This window comes from Cibotium barometz, chromosome 7 (assembly GCF_041138505.1).
Source record: "Cibotium barometz isolate CiBa-2024 chromosome 7, ASM4113850v1, whole genome shotgun sequence".
Classification (NCBI taxonomy): Eukaryota; Viridiplantae; Streptophyta; class Polypodiopsida; order Cyatheales; family Cibotiaceae; genus Cibotium; species Cibotium barometz.
Window position 1 is genome coordinate 58,492,718 of NC_141052.1, and position 11,964 is coordinate 58,504,681.

The following is an 11,964-nucleotide window of genomic DNA, read 5'->3' on the forward strand; positions in this document are numbered from 1 at the left end:
GATTTCCATTGTCATGGAGATTACTCTTTTAACATAAAAATGGATTACTAAAAATTTCTCTTTTTCGTAATTAACTATTTATGCATAAACATAAAAATCAATTTTCCATTATTATAATGAGAATCGTTCAATTAATCTAGGATGATCAATCCTAGAATATGGTAGGTAGTCCTCTTTTCATAATATAAATGAAAATGATTTGTGTTTATTTTTCAAAAATTTTACCATAGTTCCGCTGCTATTATTGATAATTCTCAAATAATTAGAAAGCATAAAGTTTAGTAATATTCATGTCATTAGAATAACCACTAATTGGATCATTATCCAATTATAGATTGATTCTTAATTTTACCATAAATTTAATAGCATAAAGTATTAAAAGCCATTATTTTGGCCTCCAATTAGACAAGCATAGAAATTACTTTTAGATTAGAGAAATACTTCATGAGAAGCTTCATTTGAATTGAGAATAGGTCATAGGAATGACCCCCTTTGGGGGAGAGAGAGAAATGCTTAAAAACCATTATAAATTAAGCATAAATAGAAATTTATGTGTTTCTTCATTACAATACATTAAAGAACTTCAATAGTATTTAAAAGCCATTCAAATTAATGCTTCTCAAGCTTGAGAGGGGTTGAGAAGAGAAACATTTGGAGATTTAAGAAAAAGAAGACAATAATCCACACTTTACCTCCTAAATTACTTGATTCTTTGATCACAGTAGAGGCCCCCAACCAATCAATTGGTTTGGTATGTTGTTGGAGTCTCCAAGGAAGATTGAAGAGAGAGAGAAGCTCCAACTCTTCAATTTGTAGAGGGTTTTTAGAGGATAATTAAAAGCTTAACTTAGAGTAATATCGGCATAGTTTAGTTCACAGATGAGAATACAAAGGAATGAGGGTCTATTTATAGGTGAGGGAGGCCAGTAACTGAGTCCAACTGAGTTCTTGAATTTTCCAGTTTCAGTTTGGCTGAATTTGGACAAGTTTGGACAAGTTTGGCTCCCTTTTTGATTTGGTTTGATCTAGGAGAGAGGAGAGATAAAAATATCCTATTATTTTTTAGTTTAAAACTCATCCACACATGTGAAATAGGCACCTCCTTGAAGGGCCCCCTTCTCCTTACCAATGTGTCAAAAATGAATGATTACTCCAAAATATTTTATTTTTTTATTAATACTTCATAGTTTTTAACTAATAAATCTAGTACTTAGTCAACCCTTCATCTTATGTGGGCATTTACTCATTTTTGGGCATTTTCTTTTATTCTTTGGATTTATCTTGTCCCAACACTTGGTTTAATCTTATTGGTCCATATAAACCTTAATCCAAAATTTTCAGAAAATCTTGACCCTTAGGATAAGGTCTTCTAAATCATTTTTATTTAATTCCAATTGCACCTTGGAAAATCTATTTTGATTTTCTGTTTCAGGGAAACATTTTTTTGATATCTGTAGAATTTATTTATCCAAAAATATCCCAATATTGATTTACCACTCTCTAGAAATTTTTATCTCACTAGGCAAAACAAGGAAAAATAATATTTTCTTATATTCAGAAACATAGAATGATTACAAGGGATTGAAGTAGAGGCTTAATCAATATTCAACCTGAGGAGGAATCTTACATCATCAAAGTAAATTTAACCTTAGTTTGCCATGTGTGGAAATTTTGTCAATCTTACGTGAATAAGCCATTGTAGGGAAGGTCTTACCTTAAGGATCTATACCCAACAAGTAGTGTCTAGTCCCTTTACAAATTTGAATGGTGATACAATCTAGCAAGACAATCTAGAATTCACCCTCACCACCATCATGTTGTTGCTCAAAAAAACACTGAGATCCATAGCCCTTGCATAAGCATAATTGCGTGGCTTCTTTTTTATCTTTGTAATCTTCTTTTTGATGTGATTTCTATTAGATGATTCACTTGAGCTTGGCATAATGAAAGTTCAAAAGAAGAATGAGCATGAGCTGCCACTACTAATGTGAGTAATAAACTTCTAATGATTAATGAGCTTCCAAAGCTAATGGTGGGCAACCACAATGTGAGTTGATAGAGCTTTGTAACACCTTCCCAATAGCATGAATGAACATTCAATTGCAAAAAAACTTAGATATTAGGCCCAATTAACCTCTGATTAGTGGATCTCCCTTACTATTTATAGTGTAGAAAACAGTGCACTCATGGAGGATGAATAGGACCAAGTTATGCATCTTTGTTGTTAAAATGCTTCAAGGCAACCAAATAGCAGTGAGTCTTGCTAAGGTTGAAAGCCTTAATTACAAGATTAACTATGCTTTTACTAGAATGGCTTTCTAAGAAGTGCCCATGCCTGAATGTCGATGTAGACGATGTCTATTACCAAAATTGGCATTACCATCGTGTCAAGCATGCCCGAAAACCCTTGTAGCTTAAAGGAATTAGATGAGGGCACAACAACAAAGGAAAGATCTCCATTTTTCTCAGAAAAAATGCCTTGTTTGCAAGCAACAAATCCACTAGTTTTGAGCTCGAAGTAAGAGGCTTCTTTGATGGGCAGCAAGCGTGTTGGCCCAGCTTTAATGCTATGAAGATGGTACACTCAATGGTGTTAAGAGTGTGGGTTGATTTCCACCCTCCATTGAATAGTGGTCTATGGGAGAGGCTTAAAACATCATAAACTTGATTAATTTTTGGGGTTAATCAAGATAATTAGTTGATAATGATACTAATGGAAGTAGTACCATGGCTTTGATACCAAATGAAGTGATCAGGGTGGTTCAAAATGATCAAGAAACACCATGGTGAAGCATAATGAAATACTTAAGCTAGAAGCATTAAAATAAAGATTAACATAACATAGGTGTGATTAGCATAATCAAGCACATTGTATTAAATTTGTGACCTCTTAAATAGGAATCAATGGTACATTGCTTCTCTGATAAAACTCGTGGGAATAAACTAAGAGGGCAATTCCTACATCATCTCCTAAACCTCCTCCAAAAAAGCCTAGATTCTCTCCACCTCTCCATAATTCATGGGCTCTGATTTTTGACTCAATTCATGGTGCTTTTACATGGATAAAATAATAATGAACCTTAGTCCCTTGTTCCCTAATGTCATAAAGGATATTTTGGAGTATTGAGTAACCTAAGTGCCATTAGCATGATTGTTAACCAAGACATATTACCTTACACAAGAGAAGGAGAGAAGAAGAGAATTATGCCATGCAAGGGTCGATTCGGAGACTTGTATTTAGCCAACCCTAATGAGGGTTAATTCCCTTATGTGAGGCCTCTAGGGGATCACTCCCACCTCCACTTGTGTCACTCAAATGGAGATCCACAAGCTAGGTTATGAGCAAGGAAGAAGGGAGCTATGGAAAGCTCTACCGCCACTCAATGCCAATGTGCATGCAAGAGGGATCTTGAGAGAAAGACAAGACAAGGGAGAAAAGAATAGAAGCTTAGACTAACACCATCCACTCCATGCATACACCACAATCAAGCAAGGAAGCATTCACAAACACAAACATGCAACCATAAACACAAGAGAGTGAGACATAAGGCAAGACTCAATTGTGACAAATGGGATTGTGTCTTTTCATATTCCATAAAATCATTTATACACATGAACTCACTTTTTACAATGGCCGGCTGTTGAAAAAGAAGTGGTGGGCCCCTTTTTATAGTTTGGACACAGGTGTGGCAAATATTGAATGGTTGTGGAAACCAAGAAGGTACGAGCATGGCTTCTTCAGGGTACGAGCATGGCTTGAAGTTGGTATGGCCATGACTTCTCTTGGGAATGGCCGTGGCGTAGTGGTTGGAACAGGCGTACGCTCCTGATGGTAAGAATGGTATGGGCATGGCTTGAAATGGTATGGTTGTGGCTTCTGGTTGGTGTACGGCCATGGCTTATGGGATATAGAATAGTATATAGCCATGGCCTCACAAGGGTATGACCGTGGTTGCGCTAGGGTATGGCTATGGTGCCTAGTTGGTATGGCTGTGGCACCTAGTTGGTACGGCTATGGCTGTTTTTTTTTACACCCTACAAATAGGTTTTATCCCCCCGAGCTATGTAGCCAGCACCCCATTGTGGGTTTTGTATTGATTCCGTACCCAGTTTCCAAAGTGAGAAGACGACTCCAATTTGGGGGTGTCGAGGTTGGTATATCCCTTGGGAGTTCAGAGGCTTTCAAGAAGGGACTAGCTGAGGGTGGAGAGGCCAAGGGTTGAGTGGGAGTACATTGAGGGAGCCGAATAATGAGGGGTGGGGGAGTAGCCGAAGTCAAGGGTATATCATAGTTAGGGACCATGGGCTGAGGTTGGTATATCCCTTGGGAGTTCAGAGGCTTTCAAGAAGGGACTAGCTGAGGGTGGAGAGGCCAAGGGTTGAGTGGGAGTACATTGAGGGAGCCGAATAATGAGGGGTGGGGGAGTAGCCGAAGTCAAGGGTATATCATAGTTAGGGACCATGGGCTGCAGTTGGAGAGGCAAGGGTGCTTTGTGAAGTTTTTGTTTCCCTTTGGCTTGTGCAGTAGTAGTGGTGGAGGTCTCTTTGGGCTTCCATTGAAATATTGGTAACTATGAGATGACAAGAGTAAGAAGGGAGTACCTTGGTGATTTTGGGACCCAAATTTGGCAATTGCCTTGATAATAGTATCAATTTGTATGAATTTTATCACACAATTACAACCTTTTACTGCTTCTTCATAATTTTTTGATATTTTTGGCTTCTCGGTTGATCCTCATTAGCCAATTCTCTCTGATACCAGTTGTGAGGTCCCTATCCCCACCGCGCAATGAATTCAAGGGTGCTAGCAGTCGAAGTAGCACTTCTTGCGCGGGGCAAGGTCCCACACTCGGGGCCTCGCCCACGGATATCTGGACAAGAGACTAATCCATCGGTTCTTCCAAACAAACCCGAAAAAACTTCCCTTGCCCGGAAAGCACGGGCAATTCCTCCAGGATAACTTTTCTCTAACGTAGTCAAAAGCCTTAACTAACTGAATTGATCTGACCGGACCCGTAAGTCCCATAGTCAGATCAGGGAAAAGATTGTACTTGGATCATAGAGACCAATGCTTTTTTTCCTCATTGAGCCACCGTTGATTCTTTTCCATAGAACAATTTTTGTCCGAGATTTACTTAATCTATCGAACCAAAATAGAATTGAGTCTCAATTTAGGGATCCATTAGTCCACCATCCAGTCCCATGGGTTAGTCAACTGCCCAACCACTGTAGTGATGGGATCCAATTAAGAATTTGGTTAGGTTATCCCGAGTACCAGGAAAAAGAGTTCCCAGGCTCCCTAGCTGGATATTCATGCAAACTTAAAACTAGTCACACCACTTACACACCTAATATAAAATTACCTTTTTCACAGATTCAACAGCCTTTAAAACGATCATTTAATGAAACCATAGTGTAAATGATCATAATCCTCTAATTATCCAGTTGAATCTTTATTTCCAAACATTCCTTCATCGGTGTACCTATAGCATCATTGGCAACGCTCACCCCCTGTCCACTCAGGGGCCTTTTCAATAGTTCCTAGCTCATAGTAACCGGCAAGTATTCACTTTAACAAAAATGGAGTCTCCGTTGAAGATCAGCAAGATCAACCAATAGATCCATATAAAAGAGCCATGGACTCATCCGTTGCAAGGTCAATCAACCAGATCCATGCCCGAATTTTGAAAACAACTCTTACTTCTTGTTCCGAATATCTTCCCCGACGTACGTGTGGGTATCTTGGGTGACCCAGAGCCCAAGCACCGTATGGTCAGCACCCTCTAGGATCCTTCGCAGGTCACCTACTAGCGCTTCACTCATAGGCCGCTTCCTTGGTCCCTTATCCACTGTACTGAAAGCTCACCATTTAAATCAAACCGAGGCTAGTCAAGACCTCGGTTGACCTTGCTATGCGAGACGTCCTCCGTTGACTCTCTGTGTCAGCAGTTACAACTTTAACAGATAGGTCTCCCACCACGAACTCATTCACAAGACGGTCAAAATGCTTCCCCAACATTCTTTTCTCATCTTCCCATAATTTTTTTTCTTCATCGATCCCTATCACATCACATCATTCCCACATCAAATCACATCCAATCGCATCATCCACACATCAATCCACATCATCCATACATCTATCCACATCATCCACATCAATCCACATCATCCATACATCCATCCACATCAATCCACATTATCCACACATCCATCCACATCTTCCATACATCCATCCGCATCAATCCACATATCAATCCACATCATCCATACATCCATTCACATTATCCACACATCAATCCACATCATCCATACATCCATTCACGTCAATCCACATTATCCACACATCAACCCACATCATCCATACATCCATTCACGTCAATCCACATTACCCACATATCAATCCACATCATCCATACATCCATCCACATCATCCACATCAATCCACATTATCCACTCATCCATCCACATCAATCCACTACACATCAATCCACATCATCCATACATCTATCCACGCCAATCCACATTACCCACACATCAATCCACATCATCCATACATCCATCCACATCATCCACATCAATGCACATTATCCACTCATCCATCCACATCAATCCACATTCATTTCATAAGTATTCCCATTCTCATCTAATCACATCTTTTTCAATCTTATCACTTATTTCCTCATTTATCTTCATCAGATCTCATCCACTTGCATCTACCCATACATCTCATCACTTCACATACATTAACATCTATCCAGTTTACATCGCATCTTAACACATCCATTTCACATCACATCTCATTCATTCACATCCTGATTCACATGCTAACACATTCATTCACATCCCTTATCGTTCATTCACATCCCGATTAACATGCTATCACATCAATCCACACATCATCCACACATCAATCCACATCATCCATCCACATCCATCCACATCATCCACATCATCCACATCATCCACATCAATCCACATCATCCATACATCCATCCACATCAATCCACATTATCCACACATCACTCCACATCTTCCATACATCCATCCACATCAATCCACACGTCAATCCGTACATCCATCCACATCAATCCACATCATCCATACATCCATCCACATCATCCACATTATCCACACATCAATCCACATCATCCATACATCCATTCACGTCAATCCACATTATCCACACATCAACCCACATCATCCATACATCCATTCACGTCAATCCACATTACCCACACATCAATCCATATCATCCATACATCCATCCACATCATCCACATCAATCAACATTATCCACTCATCCATCCACATCAATCCACATTATCCACATTATCCACATATCAATCCACATCATCCATACATCCATCCACGCCAATCTACATTACCCACACATCAATCCACTATCCATACATCCATCCACATCATCCACATCAATGCACATTATCCACTCATCCATCCACATCAATCCACATTACCCACACATCAATCCACATTCATTTCATAAGTATTCCCATTCTCATCTAATCACATCTTTTTCTATCTCATCACCTATTTGCTCATTTATCCTCATCAGATCTCATCCACTTGTATCTACCCATACATCTCATTACTTCACGTACATTGACATCTATCTAGTTTACATCGCATCTTAACACATCCATTTCACATCACATCTCATTCATTCAGATCCCAATTCACATGCTATCACATCTCATTCATTCACATCCCGATTCACATGCTAACACATTCATTCACATCCCTAATCATTCATTCACATCCCGATTCACATGCTATCACATTCATTCACATCTTATATCATTCATTCACATCCCGATTCACATGCTAACACATTCATTCACATCCCGATTCACATGACATCACATCTCATCTATTCATTCACATCTCCTATTCTCATCGCATCCATTCATCCATTCATTCCCATCTATCTGATTTGCATCACATATCATCTTATCTATTTACCTCTCATTCTCATCACATCTATTCTCATCACATCCATTCATCCATTCATTCCCATCTATCTGATTCGCATTACATCTCATCACATCTATTCACCTCACATTCTCGTCACTCCTATTCTCATCGCATCCATCCATCCATTCATTCCCATCTATTTGATTCGCATCACATATGATCACATCTATTTACCTCTCATTCTCATCACATCCATTCATCCATTAATTCCCATCTATCTGATTCACATTACATATCATCACATCTATTTATGGAATGTAAGAGAATTCTTATTTTCTCTATAAAGATTCTTTACGCATAAGAACAACTTCAGTGGGAAATAACACTTTTATAAAAAACCGTTTATGCATCTATTTATGCCTAAATTCAATTTTAAGGAGAATAACACTTTCGAAATAAAAATAAATCTTTTATGCATCTTTCTATGCATAAATTCAATTTTAATGAGAATAACTCTTTTGAAATAAAAATAAATTTCTTTATGCATCTTTCTATGCATATAATCAAAATTGATGAGAATAACTCTTTCGAAATAAAAATAAATTTCTTTATGCATCTTTCTATGCATAAAATCAAAATTGATGAGAATAACTCTTTCGAAACAAAAATAAATTTCTTTATGCATCTTTCTATGCTTAAAATCAAAATTTGATGAAAGTAACACTTTTAAAATAAGAAAAATTCTTTTATGCATCTATTTATGCATAAATTCAATTTTAATGAAAGTACCACTTTTATAATCAAAATATTCCCAATATGCATCTTTCTATGCATAGAAATTAATTCTAATGAAAATAACACTTTTATATTAAAAATATTTATAATATGCATTTTTCTATGCATAGAATAAAAATAACACTTTTAGAATACACAAGCGATGGAGATTACTCTTTTTGAATAATAAAAAGATAAAACTTATTTCACCAAATTTAAGAAAATTTTACCATAACCTCCTTTGTATGGCTGACCATTTTTCAAAAAATTTCACTCTAAAATTTACTAGAAATTATCCAAGATGATTTAAATCATTCTAATCTAATCAATTTCCACTTTATTAAGAGTAAACAATATGAAAAGTTTAATTCCATCAATTTGATTACACATCTAGGATAAAGAAAGGCTGAATTCAATAATGAAGAGAAGGGGAAAGCCTTTCCAGCAAGGCATAACATCCATTTTCATTTTAAAGAAAGCAAAAATCAGAAAACCATAAAATAGAATAAGAAAAAGTTGAATTTCTAACTTACTAGGAGTTTTGTGAGCTTTTCTTTGGCTTGATGGTTTGAGGGATCTACTCTTGTTTGCAACAAAAAGAGTGGCCACCAATTCTTTTGAAGAGAAAATGGTAAAAAACAAATGAATTATCAATGAATTCACTATTTTTGGCTCTAGGGAGGAGTAGAGTAACAGTGCATAAAACACTATTAACCATTTACAAAGGGGGAGGCTTCATTCATAGGAAAAAGTGAGCCTCTAACCAAGCAAATGGATTCTAGAATTTTCCAGATCAGTTTCGTCAATTTTTGACCATTTTTAGGTTAGTTTAGCTTACTTTTTAGATCTAGTTGAAGCAGGAGAGAGGAGAGAGGAGAGATGAAAATATCTCATTATTTGTGAGTTTAAAACTCAACCACACATGTGAAATAGGCACCTCATTCTTGAGGGAAATTTCCCACACTAACGTGTCAAAAATGCATCATTTCTTCTAAATATCTCTTCTTTTTTAACTAATAACCTTGTCCTTAGTCAACTCTTCATCTTATGTGAGCATTTACTCATTTTTGGGAGATTTTCTTTTATTCTTACATTTATCTCTTCCCTACATTTGGATTATTCTAATTGGTCCATAGGAACCTTAATTCAAAAATTTCAAAAAATCTGGACTCTTAGGCTAAGGTCCTTTTTACCTGATTTCAATTTATTCCAATTGCACATTGGAAATTTCTTTTTAAATATCTGTTTTCAAGGGAAACCATTTTAGACACTAGGAGGATTTTTATATCCAAAAAGATCTTAATTTTGAATTACCTCCCTCTAGACATTTTCTCTCTCTAGGCCAAAACAGGGTAAAACATGATCTTTCTTTTATTTCAGAGAGGGGAATAATTTATAAGATCAAAAGGGAAGGTTCTTACACTTGCACACCTCAAAATCTGGAGGGAGGAATCTTACATCCTTCCCCACCTAAAAAACGCGAGATGTCCTCATCTCGCAAAATTAGAGGAGAACTCTTTTCCTTAAGATCCAACTGATTCTGGGGTTCCTTATAGTCTGGTGAACCCAACAGAATCCTGGGATAAAGATCCCTTATATAAAACTCATCATCAGATAATAATTCACTCAGATCGTAACATTCAAATCCTTATCACAATAATGGTCCATTAGATCGAAATTTCTATCTGAATAGTCCTTTATGGAAATTTTCAATTATACAGATTTTTAATTTGATAGCCCTTAACTTGATCCACTGGGTCAAGTGTTAACAGCAGCAATCTGCCAGCACAATCCACTAATCTCATAGTGATTTGCTGAAGTCATTAACGTCATTCCAGCTACGAACATTATCACAGGGACTCGTCCCATTCATCCTCATTGTGGTTTTGCTTAGTTTGTTACATTTCAACCAAAAATTCAGGAATCTTCATTTTTCAATCAGAATCCAAATCAACTCCTCAGTTCTCAACCAGAATTTAAAATCATATCAAACCACATTCGAATTTATCATTTGGATAGTATTAATGCTTATAATTTCAAGTCTTAGATTTACTTGTATATACTGCCACAGTAAAGAGCTACAGTTATACCCTCGATATATATGGGTAGTCACGGTCCTTGGAACTATAAGGTAAATACCATCATGTCTAGGCCTCAAGCAAGTCAGGGATTCCATCCAATTGCGGTACTTCCATTTGAAGACCCAAATACCAATTTACGAATTTCAGTTTGAATATCAATTTGTATGAATTTTATCACACAATTATAACCTTTTACTGCTTCTTCATAAATTTTTGACATTTTTGGCTTCTCGGTTGATCCTCATTAGCCAATTCTCTCTGATACCAGCTATGAGGTCCCTATCCCCACCGCGCAACGAATTCAGAGCTGCTAGAAGTCGAAGTAGCACTTCTTGCGTGGGACAGGGTCCCACACTCGAGGCCTCGTCCACGGATATCCGGACAAGAGACTAATCCATCGATTCTTCCAAACGAACCCAAAAAAACTTCCCTTGCCCGGAAAGCACAGGCGATTCTTCCAGGATAACTTTTCTCTAACGTAGTCAAAAGCCTTAACTAACTGAACTGATCTGACCGAACGCGTAAGTCCCATAGTCAGATCAGGGAAAAGATTGTACTTGGATCATAGAGACCAATGCTTTTTTCCTCATTGAGAGGCACAGCCGTTGATTCTTTTCCATAGAACAATTTTTGTCCGAGATTTACTTAATCTATTGAACCAAAATAAAATTGAGTCTCAATTTAGGGATCCATCAGTCCACCATCCAGTCCCATGGGTTAGCCAACCGCCCAACCACTGTAGTGATGGGATCCAATTAAGAATTTGGTTAGGTTGTCTCAGGTACCAGGAAAAAGAGTTCCCAGGCCCCCTAGCTGGATATTCATGCAAACTTAAAATTAGTCACACCACTTATACACCCAATATGAAATTGCCTTTTTCACAGATTCAACAGTCTTTAAAACAATCATTTAATGAAACCATAGTGTAAATGATCATAATCCTCCAATTATCCAGTTGAATCCTTATTTCCAAACATTCCTTCATCGGTGTACTTATGGCATCATTGGCAACCAGAACGCTCATCCGGGGGCCTTTTCGATAGTTCCTAGCTCATAGTAACCGGCAAGTATTCACTTTAACAAAAATGGAGTCTCCGTTGAAGATCAGCAAGATCAACCAATAGATTCATATAAAAGAGCCATGGACTCATCCGTTGAGGAACAGCAAGGTCAATCA